The sequence below is a fragment of the Anomaloglossus baeobatrachus genome, chromosome 9, assembly GCF_048569485.1.
Source record: "Anomaloglossus baeobatrachus isolate aAnoBae1 chromosome 9, aAnoBae1.hap1, whole genome shotgun sequence".
In the NCBI taxonomy this organism is placed as follows: domain Eukaryota; kingdom Metazoa; phylum Chordata; class Amphibia; order Anura; family Aromobatidae; genus Anomaloglossus; species Anomaloglossus baeobatrachus.
The window spans coordinates 208,212,464-208,229,034 of record NC_134361.1 but is presented as its reverse complement, the minus strand read 5'-3'; the positions used below and the strand labels follow the sequence as shown (position 1 = coordinate 208,229,034).

Sequence of the window (16,571 nt, the reverse complement as noted above, 5' to 3'; positions counted from 1 at the left end):
AAGCCTCACACCAAAGGGGACCAGCGATGGAAACATCCATGGCCGAAAGCCTTACATCAAAGGGAACCAGCGATTGAGACGTCCATGACCGAAAGCCTCACATCAAAGGGGACCAGCGATGGAGACGTGCATGGCCGAAAGCCTCACACCAAAGAGGACCAGCGATGGAGACGTTCATGGCCGAAAGCCTCACACCAAAGAGGACCAGCGATGGAGACGTTCATGGCCGAAAGCCTCACACCAAAGGGGACCAGAGATTTGGACGTCCATGGCTGAAAGTCTCACACCACAGGACACCAGCGAAAAAGACGTCCATAATCGGAAGCTTCACACAAGAGAAAACCAGCGATGGAGATGTCCATGCTTGAAAGCCTGAGACCGGAGGAGACCAGCGATGGAGACGTCTGTTACGAGGGGGACCCGGGGAAGCGTGCCAAGATGGGAAATGGACTGCTTCCGCCGGTCAAGGTCCACTGTGCGGTGTAAGGGACCGCCGCTATGGTGGGTGAAGAGTGAGCGGGTTGCTGCTAGCGATCGTCTGGAATGTCACAGACGATCTATGTACACCGATCTGCCCTAACCCGTGAGGGTTGTATGGCACAGATCTCACGGCTCGGTGTACCTGTTGCACGGGGAAGCACAGAGGTGCCCACGCACGTGTGCCAGTGGAAGTCACGAGAATATGGCACGAGGGTAGCACAGAGGTGCCCACGCACGTGTGCTTTCAATAACCAGGTGAGTCCAATGGAGACTTGAGGAGCTCACCTGGGACAGGAACACGGCCTGTTGACGGGGGTACTGCCGGAGCAGCAAGGCAGGAACACGGCCTGCAAACGAGGTACTGCCGGAGCAGCAAGGGCCAAGCCCACAAGAGACAGTAATGCCTGAGCAGTGGCGTGGCAGCACGCTGCCAGACATCCAAACATAGAAGGACGGTCGCGCGCCGCCATGATGGCAGGGGGAGCTTTTAAGGAGGTGCAGCTCCACCCGAGGGCGGGCGCGAGGCGGAGATGACGGACTTGACCCAATCAGGGTCCACGACGTCCCAGCCTGGCCAGTCAGGATTCACCACGTCACCAGCCTTGTCATCAAACCGTGTGACGTCAGTGAGCGAATCAGGACCCACCACGCATTGCACATGCTCACCCTCCTGCCTCTGGGAACTAGAGGCGGGATCCTCGGTCTCACAATGTGCAGAGATAACGGGAATCTCACTGCTTCCCTGAGCAGTAACCCTCTGCACATTGCGCAGCCTCGCAGACCTTCGGGGCCGCTGAGCAGGAGAGTCTGCGGCAGGCCAGGAATGGGAGACCGCTTCACTCCTTGTAACAGGAGAACCACTAGGTGTCACCCTTCTGCTGCCTCTCTGAGAAGGTATCTCCTGCACACTGCGCAGTCTGGCAGACCTTCGGCGCTGCTGAGCAGGAGTGCTCGTGGCAGGCAAGGAATGGGAGACTGCCTCAGTCCTTGCCTCAGGAGAGCCACGAGATGTAACATTACCCCCCCGTCTAGGCCCCCCCCCCCTGTCCGTGCTCGAAGGCCGCTATCAAACCCGGGGCGCGGATATGATCCTCCAACTCCCAGGATCTATGCTCCGGACGAGGTAGTACCTCTTGCCCTGTATGACTTTTGTCTCCACAAGTTTTGCCACCTCAGGGTCGTCGGACGGGGAGTCGGTTTGAGCCGGCAGGGACCCCGAGAATTTATTAAGTCGTACGGGTTTCAGGAGGGACACGTGAAAGGTGTTGGCTATAGCCCAGCGTGGAGGGAGCTGGAGTCGATATGCCACTGGGTTTACCTGCTGTAGTACTTTAAATGGACCCAGATACCTAGGGGCGAATTTGGCTGCCTGTACCCGTAGGTTAACATTCTTAGAGGACAGCCATACTAGGTCACCAGGGGCGAAGGATGGTGCAGGGCGGCGGCGAACATCAGCCGTTATCACCATCCGGTCTTTAGCCCTTTTAAGAGCCTCTTGGGTGTCATCCCAGATCTCCCGGGCCTTGGTCGCCCAATCCTCCACTCTAGTATCGGGTGACGTAATGGGCATCGGAACCGGGATTCTGGGATGTTGTCCGTTATTGAGTAGGAACGGAGTCTGGCCAGAGGATTCATGGACCGAATTGTTAATGGCAAATTCGGCCCAAGGAAGGAGGTTAGCCCAGTTGTCGTGGTGCGCGGATATAAAATGGCGGAGGTAAGTTACCAAGGTCTGATTAGTCCTCTCCACTAGTCCATTGGTCTCGGGATGGTATGCGGAGGAGATGTTCAGCTCTATCTGCAGGAGCTTACAGAGCTCTCTCCAGAAGCGAGACGCGAACTGGGGACCCCGGTCGCTCACCACCTTGTCAGGCATGCCATGCAACCTAAATACATGCCGAATGAACAAGGTGGCGAGAGCACGTGACGTCGGGAGTCGTGGGAGAGGCACCAAGTGGACCATTTTAGAGAAGTGGTCCGTGATGACCCATACGACCTTGTGCCCTGCTGACTTGGGCAGATCTCCCAGGAAGTCCATCCCTACCACTTCCCAGGGACGATCCGGCACTGGCAGTGGGTGAAGAAGACCTGCCGGTCTCTGCCGGGACGGCTTATTCCGAGCACACGACATACAGGCTCCCACATATTCCTGTATGTCCTGGGGTAGTCTCGGCCACCAATAATGCCTGGTCACCAGGTCTCTGGTCCTTTTGACCCCGAAGTGACCCCCGACCTTGGAGGCATGGGCCCACGATAGCACCTCGTTCCGTAGTTCAGGGGGAACGAGGGTTTTGCCAGGTGGCACCTGGTCCAAAGAAGTGGGAGTGACCATCCTCAAGCTGTCCGGGGGTAGTATAAGATGAGGCTCCTCCTCGTCCTCCTCCAACACAACCATACAACGTGACAAGGCATCGGCCCGTACGTTCTTCTCACCGGCCAGGTGGCGGATAATAAAGCGGAACCGGGAGAAGAATAAAGACCAACGGGCCTGCCTTGGGTTCAGGCGTTGTGCTGTCTGGAGGTATGTGAGGTTTTTGTGGTCAGAAAAAACCTCAAATGGATGCTTCGCACCCTCCAGGAGATGCCGCCATTCCTGGAATGCTAGTTTCATCGCCAGTAACTCCCTATCCCCTATGGAGTAGTTCCTCTCGGCCGGAGAAAAGGTCTTGGAGAAAAAGAAACACGGATGTTTCCTTCCTCGTTCGTTTTTCTGGTACAGGACTGCACCTGCACCGACCGAAGAGGCGTCTACCTCCAGTAGGAAGGGTTTGGAGATGTCTGGACGATGAAGGATGGGAGCTCTGGAGAAGTGAGTTTTGAGAGTGTGAAATGCCTCTACCGTTTCCCGTGTCCATGCTTTGGGATTAGCGCCCTTGCGGGTAAGGGCAATGATGGGTGCTGCCACTGTCGAGAAGTTGGGAATGAACTGGCGATAATAATTGATAAACCCCAAGAATCGCTGGATCGCCTTCAGCGAGCGGGGCTCAGGCCAGTTCATCACTGTCTCCAACTTCCCCGGATCCATTGCTAACCCCTGACTGGACACTATGTACCCCAGGAACGGCAAGGATTCCTGTTCAAAAACACACTTTTCCAGCTTAGCATATAACGAATGGGTGCGGAGCCTCTTAAGTACTCGGATGACATCCCTCCGATGGGTGGTAAGATCGGGGGAGAAGATAAGAATGTCATCCAGGTATGCAACCACGGAAAGATACAAATCCCGGAAAATGTCATTCACAAAGTCTTGAAATACGGCGGGGGCATTGCAGAGTCCGAAGGGCATTACTAGATACTCGTAGTGACCGTCCCTGGTGTTAAAGGCGGTCTTCCACTCATCGCCCTCTCGGACTCGCACTAGATTATACGCCCCGCGTAGATCCAGCTTTGTGAAGACCTTTGCCCCGCGGAATCGATCAAATAGCTCAGTAATGAGGGGCAAAGGGTATTTGTTCTTGATTGTGATTGCATTTAATCCCCTGTAATCGATACAGGGGCGCAGATCCCCTTCCTTCTTCTGCACAAAAAAGAACCCTGCACCAGCCGGTGAAATAGACTTGCGAATGAACCCCTTCGCCAGGCTGTCCTGAATATATTTGGACATAGCCTCCGTCTCTGGAGCAGAGAGTGGATACACTCTGCCCCTAGGGGGCTCGGAGCCTGGCTTCAGGTCTATTCGGCAATCATATGGCCGGTGGGGAGGAAGAGTATCTGCGGCCCTTTTGGAAAAGACATCCCTGTAGGCCTCATAAGGTGTCGGTAAACCCGGCCCCTCAGTATTCCCTGAGGACCCAACCGACCTAATGGTAGCGGGTGGTTCGGTAGTCACGAGGTGCTCTCTACAGGATCCTGCCCAGGATGATATTTCCCCTGTTGCCCAGTTGAGTATAGGAGCATGCTGTCTCAACCAGGGAAGGCCCAGTAGGATCTCATCCGTCCCCCCTGGAAGCACCAGGAAGGACACCTGCTCATGGTGTCCCGGTGGTACATCCATCCTGAGAGGGATGGTGATCTGGGTGATAGGATCGAGTAGCATGGACCCGTCGACTACCCGGACCCTGAGTGGCTTGGGCAACAGAACCAGGGGAACTGAGTATCGGGTTGCCAGGGAGGTCGAGATGAAATTGCCTTCAGCGCCTGAGTCCAAGCAAGCCAGGGCAGAGAAGAGAGTAGTGCCGAACTGCAACTGGGCGCTGATAGTCAACCTAGAGGGAGAAGTAGCGTCTAGAGTCCCCCCCCTGATAGAAACTAGACGCTGTCTTTTCCCGACGGTTTGGGACATAGGGTAGCTATGTGTCCCCTCTGCCCACAGGAAAAGCAGATGACACAAGACCGAGAACCTGGGGCAGAGGAGACCACCTTGGACACCTCCATTGACTCCACGGAGTCGCCTACAGGACTGGCTGGGGGACCTGTCTGATGGAAGACGGGAGTCAGACGCTTTTTAGGCCGAGAAGACGTGGGTGCTGAAGAGACCTCGAGCCTTCGCTCCGCCTGGCGGATGTCTATGCGAGAGGCAACCTGAATCAAGGACTCTAAAGTGGCAGGCACCTCACGTGTGGCCAGTGCGTCTTTGACAAACCCTGCCAGGCCCTCCCAAAACACAGGGATAAGGACCTTATCCGGCCAGTCCAGCTCTGCGGCCAGTGTCCTAATGTGTACAGCAAAGTCCCCGACTGAAGCAGACCCTTGCCGAAGTCGTAGGAGGCGCAGCGCGGAATCGTGGGTGACTTGAGGCCCGAGGAACACCATTCTCATGGCCCCAAGATAAGCTGCTAAGTTATTCACCACACGATCTCCGCGCTCCCACAACGGCGTGGACCACTTCAGCGCTCTCCCTGTGAGCAGGGACTGGACGAAGGCTACCTTCGCCTTCTCGGTAGCGTAAAGAGTCGCGGACAGCTCTAAGTAGGTGGTAACCTGGTTTATAAACCCACGGCACTCAGAGCTGTTGCCGCTAAAGCGCTCTGGAAGCGCAAGGCGAGGAGACCTTCCGCCCAATAGCACAGCCTGGGTAGCCGCCTGGGTGGCGACTGTCGTCAGAGTAGTCTTATCGGAGGAAGACTGCTCCACTGCTGCCAATCGTGACTCCAACAGCTGCACATAACGCAGCAACTGCTGCTGCTCTTCAGCCATAGCCAGACCTTTGGCGCGACCGTAATGTTACGAGGGGGACCCGGGGAAGCGTGCCAAGATGGGAAATGGACTGCTTCCGCCGGTCAAGGTCCACTGTGCGGTGTAAGGGACCGCCGCTATGGTGGGTGAAGAGTGAGCGGGTTGCTGCTAGCGATCGTCTGGAATGTCACAGACGATCTATGTACACCGATCTGCCCTAACCCGTGAGGGTTGTATGGCACAGATCTCACGGCTCGGTGTACCTGTTGCACGGGGAAGCACAGAGGTGCCCGCGCACGTGTGCCAGTGGAAGTCACGAGAATATGGCACGAGGGTAGCACAGAGGTGCCCACGCACGTGTGCTTTCAATAACCAGGTGAGTCCAATGGAGACTTGAGGAGCTCACCTGGGACAGGAACACGGCCTGTTGACGGGGGTACTGCCGGAGCAGCAAGGCAGGAACACGGCCTGCAAACGAGGTACTGCCGGAGCAGCAAGGGCCAAGCCCACAAGAGACAGTAATGCCTGAGCAGTGGCGTGGCAGCACGCTGCCAGACATCCAAACATAGAAGGACGGTCGCGCGCCGCCATGATGGCAGGGGGAGCTTTTAAGGAGGTGCAGCTCCACCCGAGGGCGGGCGCGAGGCGGAGATGACGGACTTGACCCAATCAGGGTCCACGACGTCCCAGCCTGGCCAGTCAGGATTCACCACGTCACCAGCCTTGTCATCAAACCGTGTGACGTCAGTGAGCGAATCAGGACCCACCACGCATTGCACATGCTCACCCTCCTGCCTCTGGGAACTAGAGGCGGGATCCTCGGTCTCACAATGTGCAGAGATAACGGGAATCTCACTGCTTCCCTGAGCAGTAACCCTCTGCACATTGCGCAGCCTCGCAGACCTTCGGGGCCGCTGAGCAGGAGAGTCTGCGGCAGGCCAGGAATGGGAGACCGCTTCACTCCTTGTAACAGGAGAACCACTAGGTGTCACCCTTCTGCTGCCTCTCTGAGAAGGTATCTCCTGCACACTGCGCAGTCTGGCAGACCTTCGGCGCTGCTGAGCAGGAGTGCTCGTGGCAGGCAAGGAATGGGAGACTGCCTCAGTCCTTGCCTCAGGAGAGCCACGAGATGTAACAGACGTCTATGGCCGAAAGCCTTCAGTCATTGCTGCAAAGGATCCTCTACAAAGGGCTAAAAATTAACATTTTATTTATGGGAAATGAAAACTGTCTGCAATTCCTAAACGTTTCACAGGATACTTTTGTACAACCCCTTTCAACCAAAAAGTTTCAATTGCATCTCAGTGGTTTCATTTTACATAAAACAATCATGGCCTGCAGAGCTGAAATCACAAAGATAAGGTCACTGGACATAGATTTGTGAACCTCACTGTATATGTACCCTGTAATAAACCATTGTTTTTCCATAGTAAATATCCGGCAGAGTGAGAACCCGTCTCCTGCTGTTATCTACTCCCTGAATACTCCTGGTGGCTCTTCTGTGGGCGGCTCTAGTGCCGCTCTGTTCTTATACACAGGAGCACACTGTATTCTAAGTGTGACCTGTATATAGAGACATAACTACGCTTGTGTGGAGCATCTACAGTATGCATGTTTTAACGTATCCAACAGTTACGGTTTTGGAAAAAATTGGACAAGAATTCACAATCATTGCATGAAGACAAGGGTGCAAATACAAAGATGGAGCAAGTACAAAGATGGAGCAAGTACAAAGATGGAGCAAGTACAAAGATGGAGCAAGTACAAAGATGGAGCAAGTACAAAGATGGAGCAAGTACAAAGATGGTGCAAGTACAAAGATGGTGCAAGTACAAAGATGGAGCAAGTACAAAGATGGAGCAAGTACAAAGATGGAGCAAGTACAAAGAGGGTGCAAGTACAAAGATGGAGCAAGTACAAAGAGGGTCCAAGTACAAAGATGGAGCAAGTACAAAGATGGAGCAAGTACAAAGATGGAGCAAGTACAAAGATGGAGCAAGTACAAAGATGGAGCAAGTACAAAGATGGAGCAAGTACAAAGAGGGTGCAAGTACAAAGAGGGTCCAAGTACAAAGATGGAGCAAGTACAAAGATGGAGCAAGTACAAAGATGGAGCAAGTACAAAGATGGAGCAAGTACAAAGATGGAGCAAGTACAAAGAGGGTGCAAGTACAAAGAGGGTGCAAGTACAAAGATGGAGCAAGTACAAAGATGGAGCAAGTACAAAGAGGGTCCAAGTACAAAGATGGAGCAAGTACAAAGATGGTGCAAGTACAAAGATGGTGCAAGTACAAAGATGGTGCAAGTACAAAGATGGTGCAAGTACAAAGATGGTGCAAGTACAAAGATGGTGCAAGTACAAAGATGGTGCAAGTACAAAGAGGGTGCAAGTACAAAGAGGGTGCAAGTACAAAGATGGAGCAAGTACAAAGATGGAGCATGTACAAAGATGGAGCAAGTACAAAGATGGAGCATGTACAAAGATGGAGCAAGTACAAAGAGGGTGCAAGTACAAAGATGGTGCAAGTACAGAGAGGGTGCAAGTACAGAGAGGGTGCAAGTACAAAGAGGGTGCAAGTACAAAGATGGAGCAAGTACAAAGATGGTGCAAGTACAAAGATGGTGCAAGTACAAAGATGGTGCAAGTACAAAGAGGGTGCAAGTACAGAGAGGGTGCAAGTACAAAGAGGGTGCAAGTACAAAGAGGGTGCAAGTACAAAGAGGGTGCAAGTACAAAGATGGAGCAAGTACAAAGATGGAGCATGTACAAAGATGGAGCATGTACAAAGATGGAGAATGTACAAAGATGGAGCAAGTACAAAGAGGGTGCAAGTACAAAGAGGGTGCAAGTACAAAGATGGTGCAAGTACAAAGATGGTGCAAGTACAGAGATGGAGCAAGTACAAAGATGGTGCAAGTACAGAGATGGAGCAAGCACAAAGATGGAGCAAGCACAAAGATGGAGCAAGCACAAAGATGGTGCAAGTACAAAGATGGTGCAAGTACAAAGATGGAGCAAGTACAAAGATGGAGCAAGTACAAAGATGGAGCAAGTACAAAGATGGAGCAAGTACAAAGATGGTGCAAACACAAAGAGGGTGCAAATACAAAGATGGAGCAAGTACAAAGATGGTGCAAGTACAAAGATGGAGCAAGTACAAAGATGGTGCAAACACAAAGATGGTGCAAGTACAAAGATGGAGCAAGCACAAAGATGGTGCAAGCACAAAGATGGTGCAAGTACAAAGATGGTGCAAGTACAAAGATGGTGCAAGCACAAAGATGGTGCAAGTACAAAGATGGTGCAAGTACAAAGATGGAGCAAGTACAAAGATGGTGCAAGTACAAAGATGGTGCAAGTACAAAGATGGAGCAAGTACAAAGATGGTGCAAGCACAAAGATGGTGCAAGCACAAAGATGGTGCAAGTACAAAGATGGTGCAAGTACAAAGATGGTGCAAGTACAAAGATGGTGCAAACACAAAGAGGGTGCAAGTACAAAGATGGAGCAAGTACAAAGAGGGTGCAAGTACAAAGATGGAGCAAGTACAAAGATGGAGCAAGTACAAAGATGGAGCAAGTACAAAGATGGAGCAAGTACAAAGATGGTGCAAGTACAAAGATGGTGCAAGTACAAAGATGGTGCAAGTACAAAGATGGTGCAAACACAAAGAGGGTGCAAGTACAAAGAGGGTGCAAGTACAAAGAGGGTGCAAGTACAAAGAGGGTGCAAGTACAAAGATGGTGCAAGTATGTTTTTTTTTATATATTTCGGAATCAAACAACCCCTTTAAGTCAACAGTGCGATGAACCCAGAGTGTCGCATTCAGGGCTTCTCCAGGGTTAGATGGTGAAGTATCACTTCAGGTCAAAACTGTAACTGGAATAGTTTTGATTGCACCTTGCCTGGCTCGGCCGCGGATTGCTCTTAATCATCAGGACGAGCCTGTTTAATGCTCTTCTTTTCGATGGGAAAAAGCCTGGGGCAGAACTTCAACCTGTTTTGTAATGACGCTATGATGAGAGCTGCTCTGTCTCTACACGAAATTCTGCTCTGTAACTGCTGGAAATCATTTCACTCACTGCAAGTCGAGACATCGCCGCGCCGTCAAGTGCCAATACCAAGAGCGTGAGAAAAATACCAACCTGCAGTCACGAGCGTGAAGGATCAGATACAGATCTCCTACACGTCAGGGTGCAGCACCCCGACAGCTGCCGGGGGGGGGGGGGGGGGACACGGCTGCACATTTCTTATAAATCTTTATTTTTATATATTTTTATATAGCGCTAACATACATAGCCAACGCACAGCAGAACCACAAGTCACAGAGGGTCGCAGAGGATACAACACATTTATCTACAACCTACCTACATACCTGGGGGACTGAAGGGGTTAATGCATGCTTATAAGGGCTTTTCAGTCCTGCCCCGACCCTTCATATAGCCCAATTCTGGGTGCCACTTATATAAACCCCTTCCTTTGGTGTCACAGGGCCGTGTACAAAGCTGTGGGCCGTAGTGTAGCTGTAAATTGGAGGCACACTTTTTTTTTCCTCTCAATTTTGGAAACAGCCTGAATTGCTACAAATAAGGCTGTGTGCGCACGATGCTGTTTTTCATGCGTTTACGCAGCGTTTTAAACTGCAGAGTAAATGCATGCGTTCTGCTTCCCCAGCAAAGTCTATGAGAAATCAGCAAATTCCATCCGCACGTTGCTTTTTTAAACGCAGCGTTTTGGATGCCAAATATTTGACAAAATCGACGCGTTTAAAAAAGCAGCATGTCACTTCTTTTGTGCGTTTTGGTTGCATTTTCCACCCATTGAAATAGATGACGGTCTTTCTGTCGGTCGGTCTCTCCCTCTCTCATACTCACCGATCACCAGCGCGGCGCTGCACGGCTGTCACAAAGCTCCCGCAGCTTCTCCTGCTTTGAAAATGCCGGACGCTCATTATTCCATCTCGTATTCCCTGCTTCCCCCGCCCACCGGCACCTATGATTGGTTGCAATCAGACGCGACTCCACGCTGAGTGACAGCTGTCTCACTGCAACCAATCCCAGCTGCCGATGGGCGGGTCTATATCGTGCAGTGAAATAAATAATTAAAAAAAACCAACAATGTGCGGTCCCCCCAATTTTGATACCAGCCGAGGTAAAGCCACACGGCTGAAGGTTGGTATTCTCAGGATTGGGAGCCCCACGTTATGGGGAGCCCCCCAGCCTAACAATATCAGCCAGCAGCCGCCCGGAATTGCCGCATCCATTAGATGCGACAGCCCAGGGACTCTACCGAGCTCATCCCAAATTGCCCTAGTGCGGTGGCAATCGGGGTAATAAGGAGTTAATGGCAGCCCATAGCTGCCACTAAGTCCTAGGTTAATCATGGCAGGAGTCTCCCCGAGATAACTTCCATGATTAACCTGTAAGTTAAAGAAAATAAAACACATACACCCAAAAAATCCTTTATTTGGAATAAAAGACAAAAAAAAATCACCCTCTTTCACCACTTTATTAACCCCCAAATAGCCCTCCAGGTCCGGCGTAATCCACACGAGGTCCCACGACACTTTCAGCTCTGCTACATGAAGCCGACAGGAGCGGCCGTATAGCACGACCGCTCTCTGTGAGCTACACAGAGCAACTGAAGTGAATCGCTCTGTCAGCGGTGACGTCATTCAGGTTACATGCGGCCACCGCTGGATCTTCCAACTGTGACAGCAAGTCGTCCAAGTGACTGAAGTGATCAGCAGTGCTCTCACTCCGATGATTTGCGGTCTTGCGTAGAGGACTCCAGCTGGCTGCGGGTAACATGAGTGATAGCACCGCTGATCGTGCGGCTCACTTCAGTCACTCAGGTGATTTGCGGTCACCGGTCAGTCCTTCACCGGTGACCGCAAATCAGGCTGCAGCACAGAGACAGAGCCGCGAGATGACAATGAAGTCGGGTGAAGTTCATCCGAGCTCATTCTGATCGCGCGGCTCTGTCTCGCAGCCAGCCATGCTCTATGGGGATGTAGCAGAGCCGAGTGGGAACGCACTGTCAAAAATGCATCCAAAATCCATTCAAAACGCATTCAAAATGCATCCAAAATGCATGCGTTGTGGATGCATTTTTTTTTGTCAAATGCAGCGTTTACAGTTGTCAAAACCCTGCAATTTATTTGTCAAGCCAGAATGCAGTGTGCGCACATAACCTAAGGCGGGCTTTGCACACTACAACATCGCAGGTGCGATGTCGGTTGGGTCAAATTGAAAGTGACGCACATCCGGCATCGCATGCGACATCGTAGTGTGTAAAGCCTAGATGATACGATTAATGAGCTCAAAATCGTCGTAATCGTATCATCGGTGCAGCGTCGGCGTAATCCATAATTACGCTGATGCGACGGTCTGATGTTATTCCTCGCTCCTGCGGCAGCACACATCGCTGTGTGTGAAGTCGCAGGAGCGAGGAACATCTCCTACCGGCGTCACCGCGGCTTCCGTAGGATATGCGGAAGGAAGGAGGTGGGCGAGATGTTTACATCCGGCTTATCTCCGCCCCTCCACCGCTATTGGCCGCCTGCCATGTGACGTCACTATGACGCCGCACGACCCGCCCCCTTAGGAAGGAGGCGAGTCTCCGGCCAGAGCGACGGTCGCAGGGCAGGTGAGTGCATGTGAAGCTGGCGTAGCGATAATTTACGCTACGCTATCACACGATATCATACCTGCGACGGGGGCGGGGACTATCGTGTGCAACATCGCAGCATCGGCTTGTGATGTCGCAACGTGCAAAGCCCGCCTAAGAGTTTACAGCTTGTTACAAAGCAGGAAGGTCAATGATAAATTCTGCAGCAAATATCAGTAAAGTTCATTGTGACAAAGCGTCGTCTGAAGACGTGAGAATGTCACGGGCTAATCGCAACGTGAACAAGCATGGTCATATGTCGTGTGATAGGAGAACGAGCGGTGACCGGAGAAGGTGCCCAGTAGCCCGTCCGGTCTAGTGACATGGGCATGACCTGTAAGCCGGGTGGTAATGGCCCTGGATTAGAGAGGAGAGAATCCAAAGATGAGGCTGCCGGACGGGACCCTCGTACCTGCAGGGATCTTCTGTGGGACGGCGCTAGGATGTCGGCAGGTACACCGGGGCTCAGACTGCTGACGAAGCCTGGACCTCGCTCATCTCTACCTGCTATCAGGAAGGCAATAATGTGGCCAGCATCCTTTTTTGTCAGTCGTTCCGGTCCCCCTGTTCTTCCATAACTTGCAGGCGACGCTGCTGTTTTTGGGTGACGTACCCTCCCTCACAGGCTGTATGTAAGAACAAGTGACTGGAGAAGGGGTGACCAGGATTTGGGGTGATCAGGACCCCCATTCCTCGGCTCAGCATTCAGATCTGCAGCACCAGTCTTCATCTCCATTGAGAAGTGCACGGAGATTTATGTCCAGACATGTCCCAGGAACAAAATCTGTTACACAAAGCTCTTTACATACAAATGAAATTCCCTGCAAATCCCGGGAACAATCATCCTCCGCTGGTTTGTAGAAGGGCCAGATTCCTCCACTTCATCCATCTACATGACATGAAAGTGGCTATTCTGCGAACTGGACGATAGGACCTGGAGACGTCTTCTCCTGTCACACAACGTGTCCTGAAGAAGGGGAAAGATTCTCTGAAACGCAAGGCAATAAAATCACTACTAAAGAATCCATTATTGTTCCTTACTACGGCAGCGCGGCATTCAACCCTTACATGTATATGCAGAGCAGATATGGATGTGCAGATACTGACCTCAGTATAGGAGGATACCTCAAACTAGAGGGAGAAGAGCAGATCTGAATGAGCAGATACCATAGTATGGGAGGATACTGCCAGAGGGAGAAGAGCAGCTCTGGATGTGCAGATACCATAGTATAGGAGGATACTGCCAGAGGGAGAAGAGCAGATCTGGATGTGCAGATACCATAGTATAGGAGGATACTGCCAGTCACAGGGAGAAGAGCAGATCTGGATGAGCAGATACCATAGTATAGGAAGATACTGCCAGTCAGAGGGAGAAGAGCAGATCTGGATGTGCAGATACCATAGTATAGGAGGATACTGCCAGTCAGAGGGAGAAGAACAGATCTGGATGTGCAGATACCTTAGTATAGGAGGATACTGCCAGTCACAGGGAAAAGATCAGCTCTGGATGAGCAGATACCATAGTATAGGAAGATACTGCCAGTCAGAGAGAGAAGAGCAGATCTGGATGAGCAGATACCATAGTATAGGAGGATACTGCCAGTCACAGGGAGAAGAACAGATCTGGATGTGCAGATACTGACCTTAGTATAGGAGGATACTGTCAGTCACAGGGAGAAGATCAGATCTGGATGAGCAGATACCATAGTATAGGAGGATACTGCCAGTCAGAGGGAGAAGAGCAGATCTGGATGAGCAGATACCGTAGTATAGGAGGATAATGCCAGTCACAGGGAGAAGAGCAGATCTGGATGTGCAGATACTGACCTTAGTATAGGAGGATACTGCCAGTCAGAGGGAGAAGAGCAGATCTGGATGAGCAGATACCATAGTATAGGAGGATACTGCCAGTCAGAGGGAGAAGAGCAGATCTGGATGAGCAGATACCGTAGTATAGGAGGATAATGCCAGTCACAGGGAGAAGAGCAGATCTGGATGTGCAGATACTGACCTTAGTATAGGAGGATACTGCCAGTCAGAGGGAGAAGAGCAGATCTGGATGAGCAGATACCATAGTATAGGAGGATACTGCCAGTCAGAGGGAGAAGAGCAGATCTGGATGTGCAGATACCATAGTATAGGAGGATAATGCCAGTCAGAGGGAGAAGAGCAGATCTGGATGTGCAGATACCATAGTATAGGAGGATACTGCCAGTCACAGGGAGAAGAGCAGATCTGGATGTACAGATACTGACCTTAGTATAGGAGGTTACTGCCAGTCAGAGGGAGAAGAGCAGATCTGGATGTGCAGATACCATAGTATAGGAAGATACTGCCAGTCAGAAGGAGAAGAGCAGATCTGGATGTGCAGATACTGACCATAGTATAGGAGGATACTGGATGTGCAGATACTGACCTCGGTATAGGAGGATACTGGATGTGCAGATACTGACCTCGGTATTGGTCTGGCGGCTCAGCAGAAAGGCTGCAGGAGGGGATAATTATGGTCACACATATCTACTCCAAGATTGAGCAATGGAGAATCCAAACAGGACATCTTGAGTAGTCCTTGTGGTGGACTCGCAGTGAAGGGGGTGTACAGTCTTATACAGTCCGGACCTTCAGGCGGGAAATGTAAAAATTCGCCTTTCCTAGCTGAAGGCCCTAATTAATACCTGTGCTTTGCAAATGTGACATCTATCGAGTGGGATCTTCCCCTTCCCCCGTTTCCGTACGAGTTTAGGCACCCCAAGGTATTGCCCTAGAATAATGCTCATTTCCCAGCTCATCCAGAACCAGAGGAAAGAGAATTCACAGATCTGATTAACCCTTTCAGTGCACAGCGATCGGGCTTTGCAGTAATCCCATATCTCCACTCCGATCCCAGACATCGCTGCGGGCATCGGTCGGGGGCACATTCCTCTCCTCCCAGAGTACCACCCTTGTCATGGCCTAGTGAGCAGCGTTTAATAATAATAGATGGCTAATCCCATGTGTTCCTGGCAGAGCAGACGTGGTCACAGCGCATTGTGTGTAGAGATCACGTGTGTACACACTAGATCACATTAGTGGAGAATGTACTCACCGCCAGTGCGGGAACGAGCCCGCCACGTCCCACGGCCCCAGAAAAGCTTCTATTAAGGATTATTACCCAGTGTCTTAGTCTTGATTTACACTATGGACCATTGTTGTAATAAAAGCACCTTCAATGTGGGAAACGTCTGTCCTCTGGCTGCACCGGGAGCGGAGGGGACAAATCTTTTATCTTCCTGCCAGATGTGGTTGAGTAAATTTAGAAATAAGGTGTTTGCCGTTCATGTCGCTACGTGAAGCGGATTCTGGCTGGAGAGTGACGTAAAGTGATCTGACATGACCTGAGGAGGTGCACCTGCCCGCAGACCGGGTGTGATCGGCAGGCACGACCGGACACGTGCGGAGACCCCGGCACGGCCGCTGACAACGCCACCAGGGCTTAGCCCTCCGTTGTGCCTTAATGCCTGGCTTTGTCCTCCTCTGTATACTCAGGACTCCAGGTGTTACTGATCCTAAAAGGATTCCTCAAATTCCCATTAACATACAAGGCTCGGCCTCTTCCATCAACAAGTTCTGCGCGTGCCATGAGACGAGGGAAAGACGGGATCAAAAGTAAAAAGCAAAGTGAATCCTCTTATACAGCACTGGTCAGGGCACTGGGAGGACAGAAGGCAGCACTGGTCAGGGCACAGGGGGGACATAAGGCAGCACTGGTCAGGGCACTGGGAGGACATAAGGCAGCACTGGTCAGGGCACAGGGGGGACATAAGGCAGCACTGGTCAGGGCACAGGGGGGACATAAGGCAGCACTGGTCAGGCCACTGGGAGGACAGAAGGCAGCACTGGTCAGGGCACTGGGAGGACAGAAGGCAGCACTGGTCAGGCCACTGGGAGGACAGAAGGCAGCACTGGTCAGGGCACAGGGGGGACATAAGGCAGCACTGGTCAGGGCACTGGGAGGACAGAAGGCAGCACTGGTCAGGGCACTGGGAGGACAGAAGGCAGCACTGGTCAGGCCACTGGGAGGACAGAAGGCAGCACTGGTCAGGGCACTGGGAGGACAGAAGGCAGCACTGGTCAGGGCACTGGGAGGACAGAAGGCAGCACTGGTCAGGGCACAGGGGGGACAGAAGGCAGCACTGGTCAGGCCACTGGGAGGACAGAAGGCAGCACTGGTCAGGGCACTGGGAGGACAGAAGGCAGCACTGGTCAGGGCACTGGGGGGACAGAAGGCAGCACTGGTCAGGGCACTGGGAGGACAGAAGGCAGCACT

The 16,571-nt window shown here is 51.9% G+C and overlaps 1 protein-coding gene across 1 annotated transcript in view; it reads right to left on the bottom strand.

Annotated features, from left to right (window-relative positions):
- The window catches only part of EGFL7 (EGF like domain multiple 7), a 145,362-nt gene extending 129,994 nt beyond the window's left edge, over positions 1-15,368 (bottom strand). The window contains exon 1 of the mRNA XM_075324342.1: positions 15,351-15,368. The gene's annotated coding sequence lies outside the window, so the exon portion shown is untranslated. The remainder of the gene's footprint in view (positions 1-15,350) is intronic.
- Positions 15,369-16,571: the final 1,203 nt, after the last annotated feature.